Consider the following 13,641-nt stretch of genomic DNA (forward strand, 5'->3'; position numbering starts at 1 on the left):
TAGACCAATTGGTTTTGGTACTCACCCTGTGTACCCTACCAGGAAAGTCATTTCGATGTGTTCCTCAAATGTACAAATACGAAACATTCTTCCTAAACAATTTCGTTCAAGAAGAACTCATGGGTCTTCTTCTATCAAAAAGGGAGATAATGTTGTTCATGATGTGAAAAAGGTACCAGAAGGAAGGAGTGGAGATATGGAAGACAACCTAAATCTAATAATTGAAGGGTATAAAGAAATCATTAACAGGCTTTTAATTCCCTCTGGTCAAAATTCTTCAGGTAAGAATACATACTATGCGTCGTATTTTGATGATAGTAAATTTTATGGTAACTTTTCGCATCATAATGGTTTTCCTCCAAAGATCAGGAGAAAGAGGTTTAACCAAAAACAACATTCATTTAATGAGATCAAGGCTCATACTTGTGCTAATTAATCACAAGGTTAAAATCTCACTGGCAAAAATTCCTGGTTGAGTGAGATATAATCAGGTATACTTGATGGGAATGTGTTTTCTGATGCTCTAGCTATTTTCTTATCGTTCTTATCCGGATTATCATTCACAAACATGATTGCATAAGTATTTGTATTATGACAAATTGTTTTTTTCATTTTGAAATTTTATTGTGTCAAAAATTGCTACGCTTATGCTCTAAATTTTTCTCTTGTGAGAATGTAAAATTTATCGAGCTAAGACTTGTGAAAGGTTTCACTCAGCAAAATAGTGCTTTGCAAACAGCTTCCTTGGTTTGCATCCTTCGTTGCTTTGGTTATTTTCTCCTTTGGGCCAAGTTTTCATTCGTACGGTTACCCATGGTACATATCACGAACCAAATTTGGAAACCCTAAAATCTGTTTTCCTGAGAAACCATTTAAATAACAACTTTTGAAGAGTACATGTATTCCAGGTTATTTTTCTTGTCAAGAATGGCATCTCCTTTAGGATCTTGTAACTTTGCAAAAGTTTTTCTTGATAAGGGTTTTGGTTTTGAAGAAGAGGAGGAGGAGAAAAGATCTCTTTTGGAAGTCAATGACACCTCTACTCAATCTCCTGATAATCTTTCAGACTTTGAGGATGATGAAGAGATTTCTGTTGAAGTTGTTCAAGATTTTATTGGTCAGTTTAATGATGCAAAACTGCTTCTTGTTGACACCTTAAAAAACCATGATATGTTAAGAACTGAGTTGAAAAAGGTTAACTATGATCTTTCTCTCATGAATAAACATGTTGAGGATCGTCTCAAGAAGTGTATCGTGTGCGAAGATGCAGTCGATACCTTCTGTCACAAGCTTGATGGTCTTGAAAACCATGAAGCTTCTGTTCATGAATGCTGATTTTAGCTTGTGATAGTGTTTGTTTAGTTGTATTTTGTTCTTTTGATTTTAGTCTAGGAAACTTCGTATGAGAATTTATTATTTTGTTTTTAAGAAGGATAACTAGGGTTTGGAATGGCCATTGTCGTGAGTACACATATCTATTACCAACGTTTTTCATCTTGCAATGTTTTTAGATTTATTTGTTTAAATTCTAAAGTTTACTTGGAAGATGATTTTTGCAGTATGTTGTTTACGTCCGTGAACCTTGACTATCCCATATTTGTTCAAAAGTTAACTCTATTATATGTCGGTATGAAAGTATTGATAAAAGATAGAATGAACTTTTGACTACAAAAGTTAAGCCTATTATGTCATTATGCAAATATTTATGAAAGTAGGATAAACTTTTGTTTACAAATATTAAGTATATTATTATATGTCATTGTGAAAATAGTGATGAAAAATAGAATGAAACTTTAATTATTCTGCAGTATTTATCTTTTCCTGATCCACATCTTCGTGTATATACTGTGCGGCTCCGTAAGTTCTCTTATGTTGAGCATAGCCAATTGAATTGATCATTTTCCTTGTGGTTAATTCAATTGAGATTTTTTGGATACAAATTCATGTTTCATGTGATTAGTTAATGTCCAAAGAAATCCTTCTTTTCTTGTAAAAGTAAGGTCTCTCTTGTTGTTCTTTCGGGAATTACATTTTATGGGGGATAGTTCTTTTTGAACTTGTGCTTAATTACCAAATCTTTGTGGGGAGTGCGGCTGTGGAATATTGTATGAGTTATCTTGTATCTTTATAAACTCCTTGATGAATACACTAAGTTTCGACTATGTGAAATCATCAAAACAAGTTGGTATGTAGTTCTCTTTTGGTCATGAAGTATCTCTATGAAAATTTCATGAGGATCCCACTAGTTTTCGTACCTTTGCCAATTTACATTGACAAAAAGGGGGAGAATTAATGAGTAGTTCACACTACGAATACATATGTTACGGATAGTTATGTAAATGGGAATGGTTTTCATTGTGAGATGAAGTATTGACTAAGGGGGAGTGATACATATCACCATAGTATTGTTGTCAAAGTTGTGATACAATTGAACTTTGATGTTGTATAATAATACTATGACATTGTATAACAATGATTGAGAGCAACTGTTTTCTCATTGTTATAGCTACGAATCTTCAACAACTATGATGCTGAGTTGAACACATTTAGAATCATTGGAGTACTTGGAAGTGACGAAGATTTCAAGTAATCTTGAAGAACCAAGGAGATCAAGCATTTGCATGAGAATCTACAAAGTTTATTTATTTTGTAATCCATATGTATTGATAGTTTTGTCATTAAAATTGAAAAAGGGGGAGATTGTTAGAGCACTGCTCGGTCGAACTCGCAAGCGTTGCTATCTCAAGATTGTTTGTCAATGTTAGTGATCAAAACAATAAGTCTTGATTTCTAGTCTACTTATAATGATGTCTCGGAATAGGATAAATTGTATAGTTGAGCATTAGACTTCACAACGTTCATTAATTGAAGACGAAGAACTACTGAGGAGAGATTTTGGAACTTCATCAACAAAAGTTATGTGGAGACTAAAACTCATCTATCACTTGGAAAGTCTATTTCTATTATATCTCATATATTGAGACATAAGTCGTATTACTATATAGTATTCGATTATACACATTTGAGATTTTGAGCTGAGTTTAACTCGCTTAAATATTTCTCGAAATATGTGTTGGTAAGCTTTCGCTTTAACCAAGTTCATCTTATAATCTTAACGAAAGTCAAAAGATGATCATGTGAAAGTTGCCGAGTAACATCTTACATGGTTTGTGTGAGACAATCATTTGGTGTAGACTTGGAATGTTTTTTTATGATTATTTCAATAACTTGAAAATTTCTTTGATGCTAATAATGTGTGAAAACGGCTATTGTTATCCTCTAAGAAAGTTTTAATGATTGAAATAGAGTTTAGAGCTGTTGGATTATGAACATAGTATGCATTCTTGCATGTATGTGATCCATGAACGGAACTATAGTATGCATACCAAGTACACATACCGATACGCATACTTGCATAAGGTATATGTCCGGGAATTTCTGCTGGGTTTTGGAAGTATACTAAGGTATGCGTACCCGTTCGCATACTGGCGAGCCCAAACTCATACCGGCTACTTAAGTATGCGTACTCGTATGCATACTTGAGTGGTTAAAGTTCTAAAATCGGTTTTCTCATGAACTAATACATTTATATATTAAGGAATGCATTCTTTGCAAACCGTGGATATAATGTTCATGAATTGATTCGAGTGAATCAAACTGATTTTGCTTCAATTGTGTTCTTGTATACTTCTATGAGGATATAGCAATTGAACAACTCTTTAAGTAGTTTCATTTGAGTCATTTGAACTAGTTGTGGTTAAGATGAATAAGGTTGATATGATAGTGTTCATATAGCTAACCTTGGTTAAATACTGTTGAGCCAACATGCATGGTGTACACGTTTAGGTATGGTTACTCAAACCTAAATGAGCGTACATTTCATTTGTGTATAACAAGCTAAGTTCGATCTAACGGTTGAAATATATTAACTTGAATCTAATCAGGTTTTCATCTAACGGTGAATATTGAATGCTTTTTTACCAAGGTAACATTGATTGCAAACCCTAATTTGAAAACTATATAACGGAGAACTCTAGCAACTGGGAAACCTAATACCCACACCTTCTGTGTGATAGTAGTTACGACTAGAGTCGGTTCTCCTTTATCCTTAGGTTTTTCAAGAAACCCTATAGGTTAACGACTTGAACACTTCATTGGGATTGTGAATCCATACCCAACTATTTTCTCTGTATTTGCGTGTTCTGATCTTGTCATGTTCTATCGTATTGAGTAATATCTTTTCTAAGATTTGCTCGAGATTGATCTCCGATAGGCAAGATAAAAGGTAGTCACAAACATATTCATTTCATCGTTTGTGATTCCACAATATCTTCTGTCGCAACTATACGATTAAGATTATTGTGAGGTGATTGATAATACTAGGCTGTTCTTCGGGAATATAAGTCTGGTTTATCAATTGGCATGTGCACCTTAATTTATCAAAAGACGGAACAAAACTCGTAGGTATTTATGTGGGAGACAGATTTATCTATTATAATAGACTTTTCTGTGTGAGACAGATTTGTTTATCAAGTCTTTGACTTCGAGTCGTAGAAACTATTGGTTGTGGGTGAAATCATCTAAGGGAATCAAGTGCGTACAATACTGTTGGGGTTCAGAGACGTAAGAAGCGCAAATGTACCTTGATCAGTGTGAGATTGATTAGGTCTTAACTACATTCTATTTCGAAGTTCATTGGTAGTAGGCTAGTGTGTGCAGCGGCTTAATACAGTGTGGTGTTCAAAGATGAACTAGGTCCCGAGATTTTTCTACATTTGCGGTTTTCCTATTTAACAAAATTCTGGTGTCTGTGTTATTTCTCTTCGCATTATATTTTGTTATATAATATAAATATCACAGATTGTGGGTTGAATTGATCAATTGGTAAATACAACCTTTGGTTGTTGATTGAAATTGATTGATCCCTGAACATTGGTTTTTGGTACCGTTCAAGTTATTACTCTTTTATTCAATCAGGCTCGCAAATTCCTATTTCCTGATTGAATTAAGAGATGGAGATATAAACTCTTTGATATACTTTTCTCTAGATTGAGTCTGACTGTCTAGTTGATTTTGAAAGTATATTGGAGTTTTTTCTATTCAGATTTCCGAACGAAATATTGGGTGTGGTTGTTAGACCCCCGCTTTTTCAGGCTTAATTCTGAGAGTATTCAATTCTTGACTAGGTCCCGGGGTTTTTCTGCACTTGTAGTTTTCCTCATTAACAAAATCTTGTTGTGTGATTTATTTTTGTTTTCCGCAATTATATTTGTTTATATAATTTAAAGTAAATTGGACTTTAAGTTAACTTCGATATACTTGATAATGATCCTATAGAGTTTGGTTAAGTCCGAACCTATTATCAAGTATCACATTTTGGTTGTCGTATTGTCTCGATGTCGTATCCATAGACAATCACACAATGTGTGAATACCGATTTGTTGTATTGTCTCTACTTTGTGCATAGACGATCACTTTCGGTAAGAGGACTTATCGGTAGAAAACTAAAAGATTGTGGTGTATTTGGGTCCCCTCATCTTTTCATGTCTATTCTTTATTCAATTTTTGTTCCGTCTTTTGATAAATCAAGGTGAACAGGAACCAACTGAATTCGATCTTATACTCCCGAAGAGAAGCCTAGAAATATCAATCACCTCACAATAACCAAACTGATTAACATGAAAAGTTATTGCTGAATCACAAAGAGTCTGAGACGTAGCGGAGATAAATTTCGAGTGAATCTTAGAGAAGATAAAACTCAATACGATATAAAAAGTAAGATCATAATACACAACTACAGAGAAAGTAGTTGGATCTGGATTTATGAATCCCAATGAAGACTTCAAGTCGTTAACATATAATAATGGTTTCAGGAAAAACCTAGGTTAAAGGAGAATCGACTCTAGTACGTAACTAGGAACACACATAAGGATGGGGATTAGGTTTTCCCATTGCTATAGTTCTCCCTTATATAGTATTTCAAATTAGGGTTGCTTTCAATCAAAGCTAAGATAGCTTAGTAACAAAGCATTTAATATTCATCGTTAGATGAAAACCTGATATAAGATTCAAGCTATGTCTGCTTAAAAATAAAGTAATTAACCTCCACCGTTAGATGGTCTTAGATTGTTACACAAAAATGAAATATACCTTCATTTAGATATGGGTTATCGTACCTAAACGTGTATATTGAGTTGGCTCAGTAATAGTTAACCGAAGTTAGCCATACGAACACTTTTGTTTTATTCGTATTCATCTAACACTTCTAGATAAAATATGAAGATCAATCAATCATGAAACATAATAAAATGAATCTAATTATGTTTCAAATGGAGTTGTTCAATTGTTCACTATCTCATAGAAATATATATGAACAAATTTAATCGAAATCGGTTTTATTCGTAATCGAACAAAGTACTTATACAAGAATCAATTCATGAACATTAAGCCACGGTTTTCAAAGATTGCATTCCTTAGATCATTAATATTTTAGTTCATGAGTATGAGAATCATACAAGACCGATTCTGGAACTTTACCATTGTGTTCGCCAACCAGGTACGCGAACAGCAGCTCCGGACCTTGGCCTAATCAAGCTGTTAGTAAACCCGGTTCGTGAACAATCATCCATGACCACCAACTCAGGTAAAACCATTCACAAACAAGATTTCCGGACCTGAATCATTACAAAACAGTTCGCATACTAGGTATGCATACCATGTTGTATCCAGACATGGGTAATCGTTCCAAACTCTCATTGTAATCATTGAAACATCCTTGGAAGACGACAACGGTTGTCTCACACAAACCATTAGCTTCAAGTATTTTCAAATGATCGAATGATCAATACGAAACTTCCCAAGTTAACATCAAATAACTGTCTCACACAAATTATATAAGATGTTCAAGGTAATTTTCACATGATCATCTTTTGACTTAAATTTAGTTTCCAACAATAAATTGTTTCCAACTAAACTCATCAAGAATATGATGAACATAGCTAAAATAAAAAGCTTCTAACATATATTTCGAGAATTAGACAACCGAGATAAAATCAGCTCGAAATATCAAATGCGTGTAATGTAAAAGTATATATAGCTATATTGACTTTGTCTCATTAGAAGATAGAATATAATAGTCTTCTGAGTGATAGATAAGTTTTGTCTCCACATACCTTTTGTTGATGAAGTTCCTCCAATCTTCTCAGTAGATCTTCGTCTTCAATTGGTGAACACCGTGAAGTCTATAGCTCACATACACATTTTATCCTAATCCGAGACATAGCTATAAGTATACTAGAAATCAAGTATCTGAACTTGGCAAACATGTTTGAGATAGCAACGCTTACGAGTTCGACCAAGAAGTGCTCTAACAAACTCCCACTTTGTCAATTTTAGTGACAAAAAACTATCGACACATATGGATTACAAAATAAATAAACTTGGTATCTTCTCATCCATCGTGCTTGATTTCCTTGGCTCTTCAATATTCCTTGAATTCTTCACTACTCCAAGTACTTCAGAGATTCTGAATGTGTTCAACTCAGCATCATTGTTGTTGCAGATCCGTAGCCATAACAATAAGAAAACAGATGTCCTCAATCGTTTTTATACAGTTTCATGGTATTATTATAGATAATCAAAGTTCAATTGTATCACAACTTTGAAATAATACTATGGTGATATGTATCACTTCCCCTTAGTCAATACTTCATCTTACAATGAAAACCACTCCCCCTTACATAATGATCCGTAAACCATATGTATATAGTGTAAACTACCAAATAATTATCCCCCTTTTTGTCAATATAAATTGGCAAAGGTACGAAAACTAGTGGGATCCTCATGAAATTTTCATAGAGATACTTCATGACCAAAAGAGAACTACATACCAACTTGTTTCGATGATTTCACATAGTCGAAACTTAGTGTATTCATCAAGTAGTTTATAAAGATACATTATAACTCCTACAATATTCCACAGCCGCACCCCCCACAAAGATATGGCAGTCAAACACAAGTTCAATTAAGATCTCTCCCTCATTTTATGTCATTCCCAAGAGAACAACATGAGCGACCTTACTTTTACAAGAAAATAAGGATTTGTTTGGACATTAACAAATCACATGGATTTGTTCCAGTAAACTTGAATAAATTAACCACAAGGAGACCTTATAAATTAATTTAATAGAAAACGCTCAACATAAGACAACTTACAGAGCCATACAGTACTTTCACATAAAAGTGGATCAGGGAAAGATCAATACTGCGGAATACTTTCAAAAGTTCATTCTATCTTTCATCAATACTTTCATAATGACACAATACACTTAACTTATGAACATATATGAGATAAGCACGGTTCTTGAGCGTAAAAACATACATATCTCATAAGCAATTGCAATATATGAAATCAAAAAGATTAAATACTGCAAAAATCATCTTCCAAATAACTTTAGAATTTAAATGAATAAATATAAAAACATTGCAAGATGAAAATCGTTGAAATAGCTATGTGTTAATCCTGTTCCAAACCTTAGTTATCCTTCTTAAACATAAGAATAAATTCTTACAAGAAGTTTCCTGGATATTAAGATTCTTGAAAAATTCTTTATCGTCCCCGAACTCCATGTCTTCAATAGGCATTGGAACATAAAGTTCATGAAGAAAGGAGTCAATTCCAACAAACCTTCTTGATTGTTGTCTAACCAGGGCCTTATGAATTTCAAGAGTTCTGAGAACAATAGCCTTTATTTGTTGAATCTCCATCCACTTTTCTTTCAACTCTTCAACAACAACAGAAAAAACTTGAAGATTTGAGGTGTTCTCCCTTGGTTTCTTCATATTCTTTCTTTTTCTTTTCAAAGTTGTAGAGGAATGAGATTTTTCTTTTTCCTCCATGACTAATGGCTTAACAATCTTATTAACATCTTTTCCATCAGAAGAAATGATGCTTGGAGTCTCCATAAAAATATGGGGTTTGTGAAAAAGCACACAAAAGCAATAGCTCAACAAGCAACCTTTTGATAAAAAGAGTTTCAGAGAAGGAAAAGAATCCAGGGTTACGGAACCTATACACAGAGTAATAGGGTTCACGTACGATCAACACACGTAGCCCTAAAAAGGGCAGGAATTTAGATTTGACCCTCATTTTTTTTATATTCAAATACTGAGAAATATTTTTAATATCATTAGTTGTTGATATGAAAAGGGTAACCAGAAAATCAGAAAAAAAAAATTCAAGAAAAGAAAACAACCTAGAATAGCTTCTGATCCTATAGACCAACTGTGCACAACTCGTGTCTCTTTTCGAAATGTGGGCATATGAGACAAGATGTACGTTCAACACAATTAGGCTATGTTGGGGTGAACAATAATATGTCCACCACATGGTTCTTGCACGTGATTTTCAATACTCCTTTCCGTAGGTCATTTGGACCTAGTTCTTTTCTGTAGAGATCTAACTTTATCCTTAGAAATCAACTTCTTAGGAGATAAACTAAAAAGACATACCTAGGATGGATTTGACTTTAGAACAAGTTTGAGCTTGTTTGCTAATCAATTAGCTCTCCATTTCAGTTTGTTGACATATCTTACTTTATGTTTGTACTTGAAACAATTAGAGAGTTCATGACCCTTAATAGTACAATAAGAACATGTCAAAGTGGAGGAGGGTTCAACCACCATAGCCGAACATGCTGCTAAACAAAGTGAAGTACCTGAAACATGTGAGGTAGAGTTTTCATTAGTCATGGAATAATCCATTTTATTCTCCAATGTGGTCGAAGATATTTCTTCAGGAAAAATATCAAAGTTGATACGAGTATTCCTACAATTGTCAAAATTAATATTTTCGCCAAGGAGTCCTACACTTGATTTTTCATCTTCAATTGAATTATAGTGATCGGATGTTTCATCAAGAGTTGCAGCAATACCTTTTTTCTCAGTGTATTTTCTCTAATTTGGACATTCATTGGCAAAATGACCAAAACCCTTACACTTAAAGCATTGTGGCATATTGTCACAGATTCGCAACACCCAAATGCAAAACCAACTTGACAATGGATATTATCTCCACAACACCAATCTTATCCAACTCGCACTTAGCCAATACTTCAACTTCTTGACTAAATTCTCTATTCAGCCCATACTAAATAGAGGTTCTGCTCATTAATCTTCCAAGATTTCAACCAATTACACACACTCCGCTTGATGCATAAACATAAGCCAAAACAAGGGGAAAATGCACCAACAGAACTTAGCTTTAAACTAGGCCGTAGACTTTTATTTATTGCACACTTAGGGTTACAAACTCTTCTTGTTCCGGATTACCCAATCCCTTCAAAAGATCGGGCTTATATAGCCTTACAAAAGCTATAGACAAGTAACGGACTCGCAGTTACGTTTTACTTTACACAAGGCAGTTAGCCAATTGTTTCTAACTTGCCAACTCGCTCTCCTAAAGCCAAACAGGGCCTTCCTATCATTTAAGAAATCATAAAGTGACAAACTCTAGTGTAACCAACTTCTAACCGTCAAGGCCATGTGTTCGGCACGTGTCATCTATCCTTGTTGCGTAATGATTGCGTCTGCCAGCCAGAGTAGCGCAATCATTGTTGAGCATCATTATCCCAATGATGCAAGTGTGCCAATGCAAGTCTTGCTTGCATGCCTGCACGCCTCATGCATACAGTTTACATGCCAAACTAATTTGGCATCTCTTGATGCTAATCTCGCATCTTTGGCTATGTCCAAACCTTGTTTAGAACATGCCATTATCTAGCTGCAACTCAGACATGCACTCCGCATATCTGACTTTGACCAAGTCACTTCTAATGCACAACAGTTGTGCATCTTCACTTGGCCACTTGACAGCCATGTCATAGACCTCCCCCACCAGCTGAACTCGACGCCCTCGTCGATTTCTTTTGTTGTAGGTAAGCCTGAATTTGTTCCTAAAATTGCCACTATGTAGTATCCTTTTCCCAAGAAGCTTCGGAGTTTGGAAACCTTTTCCACTTAATGAGAAAATAAGTTTTCCTATTTTTCCTGCTTTTCCCCTCAACTCGATCATCAAGTATATCCTCAACTTTCTTGTCGAATTGTGATCTGATTACTGGTGGTGCACGCTTAATTTGTTATATCGAAGTGTCCAGCAAATCAGTATGGGACTTCTTTAAGAAGCTAACATGAAATGTGGGGTGCACTTTCAACCTTTCCGGAAACTCAAGTCTGTAAGACACCGTACCAACTCTTTTTATCACTTCAAAGAGACAATCATATCTTGGAATTAGGCCTCTATGCACTATCTTGCTAGAAATCTTCTTCAAATATGGGGCGTTAGCTTTAACAGCACCATGTCTCCCACCTCAAATTCCACATCTCTGCGGTGCAAATCAGCATACTTCTTCATTCATCTATGCGCCTTGGATAAACTATCACGCGTCTGCTCAGTCATCTCAGTTTTTGACCTTGCATAACGATAAGTTGCTGGACAGGAACCTTGCTTCTTAGCCTTTGGCACCTCATGAGGGGTTAATGGTTGCTGGCATGTCGCTAAATCGAAAGGACTCAACTCTGTTGATGAACACTTGTGCAAATTGTAACAAAATTGTGTCGTATCCATCAACGCCACCCAATTTCCCTAGCTTGCAGTCACATAATGATGCAAATACTCTTCTAGCAATGCATTTATCCTTACCGTCTGACCATCGGTTTGGGGGTGATTTCTAGTAGAAAACTTTAGTTCCGAACCAAGCATTCCAAACAAAGAGGTCCAAAACCTGCCTATAAACTGTGAGTCTCTATCACTCACAATATCTCGAGGAAGTCCTCAATACTTCACTACATTCTTGAAGAACAGATCCGCTGCAACGTCTGCATTACAATAATGGGGACAGGGAATGAATGTAGCAGACTTTGAAAAGCGATCAACGACGACCATTATCGAGCTAAAGCCTTGCACCTTTGGTAGCCCGTTAATAAAGTCCATCGACAAGCACTACCATGGCTTGTATGGAATCGTCAAAGGTTGCAGCAATCCTGCTACGTTTCTCCTTTCCATCTTATCCAGTTGACACACTAAACATGTCTTCATATACAATTCAACATCTTCTTCCATCTTAGGCCAGTAATAGGAACGAGCTATCAAAGCATGCGTTCGTTCCATGTCTGGATGACCAGCCCAAATGGAATCATGCGTCTCTCGCAAGAGTTCCCTTCTCAGTCCACCTGAATTAGGTACATAAAATTTTCCTCCTTTGGCGTAAATGACCCCGTCATCTAGCCAATATCGACGAACGATCCCATCACTGATCTGTTTAGTCAGGCATACACATGCTTGATCATTCTTCGTCTCTTCTTTGATTCGAGGAAACAACTCTGCCTCAATCGTGGTCAGTGCCGCAACATATTCTTCTCAATGCATCTGGCACAGAATTAAGCCTTCCTAGCTTATGCTCGAACTTGTAGTCGAACTCGCTCAAAAATTCAAGCCACCTTGCTTGTTTTGGCGATAGTTTCTTCTGTCTGGAAAAGAACGTAATGGCCACATTATCCGTCCTTATGATGAAATAAGTTCCCAAAAAATAATGGCGCCACTTTCTTAGGCAATGAATCACTTCCAACATCTCTTTCTCATGCACAATGTATCTCCCTTCAGCATCGTTAAGCTTACGACTCTCGTAAGCCACTGGATAGCCATCTTGCACCAAGATTACCCCTAGAGCCCTGTTTGAAGCATTAGTGTGCACTTTAAATGGTGTATCGAAGCTAGGCAAGCGAAGAACTTATTCTGTCGATACCGCTTCCTTCAATGCATCGAACGACCGCTGACACTCGTCAGTCCATGCCCATGATTTGTCCTTCCTCAACAAATCTGTCAAAGGGCCTACTTTCTTTGAATAGCCAACTAAGAAGCACCGGTAATAGTTAGCTAAACCCAAGAAAGAACGAAGATCTCCAATCTTCGTTGGCTCAGGATAATCCATAATGGCCTCTACCTTTTTCTGGTTCATATGCACGCACCCTTGCGATATCACATGGCCAAGGAAAGTATTGTGGTCTGGGAAAACTCACACTTTTCCTTCTTCACATACAAACTTGCTTCCCTAAGCTTTGCAAATACTTTTCGAAGATGCATCGCATGCTCTTCCAAAGTCTCACTATAAATGACTATGTCATCCAAGTATACCACAACAAAGCGGTCGATATACTCCGCAAACACATCATTCATCAGGTTGCAAAACGTTTCAGGTGCATTCGTCAAGCCGAATGGCATCACACGGTATTCAAACGAGTCATACCTTGTTACCATTGCAGTCTTTGGTTCATCTCCTTCTGTTATGCACACTTGGCAATAACTTGAGCGAAAATCCAATTTGGTGAAAAACTTGGCCTTATCTAATCTGTCAAACAAGTCTACCACTGGCGGAATTGGGTACTTGTTCTTCACAGTTAGCTTGTTCAAAGCCCTATAGTCTACACACATACGAAGCGGGCGGAATTGGGTACTTGTTCTTCACAGTTAGCTTGTTCAAAGACCTATAGTCTACACACATACGAAGCGAGACATCTTGTTTCTTTTGGAATAGAATCGGAGCACCAAATGGAGCTTTAGACGGTTGTATATAGCCTGCCTCTAGC

The sequence above is a fragment of the Papaver somniferum genome, chromosome 8 (genome assembly GCF_003573695.1).
Source record: "Papaver somniferum cultivar HN1 chromosome 8, ASM357369v1, whole genome shotgun sequence".
Taxonomy (NCBI): Eukaryota; Viridiplantae; Streptophyta; class Magnoliopsida; order Ranunculales; family Papaveraceae; genus Papaver; species Papaver somniferum.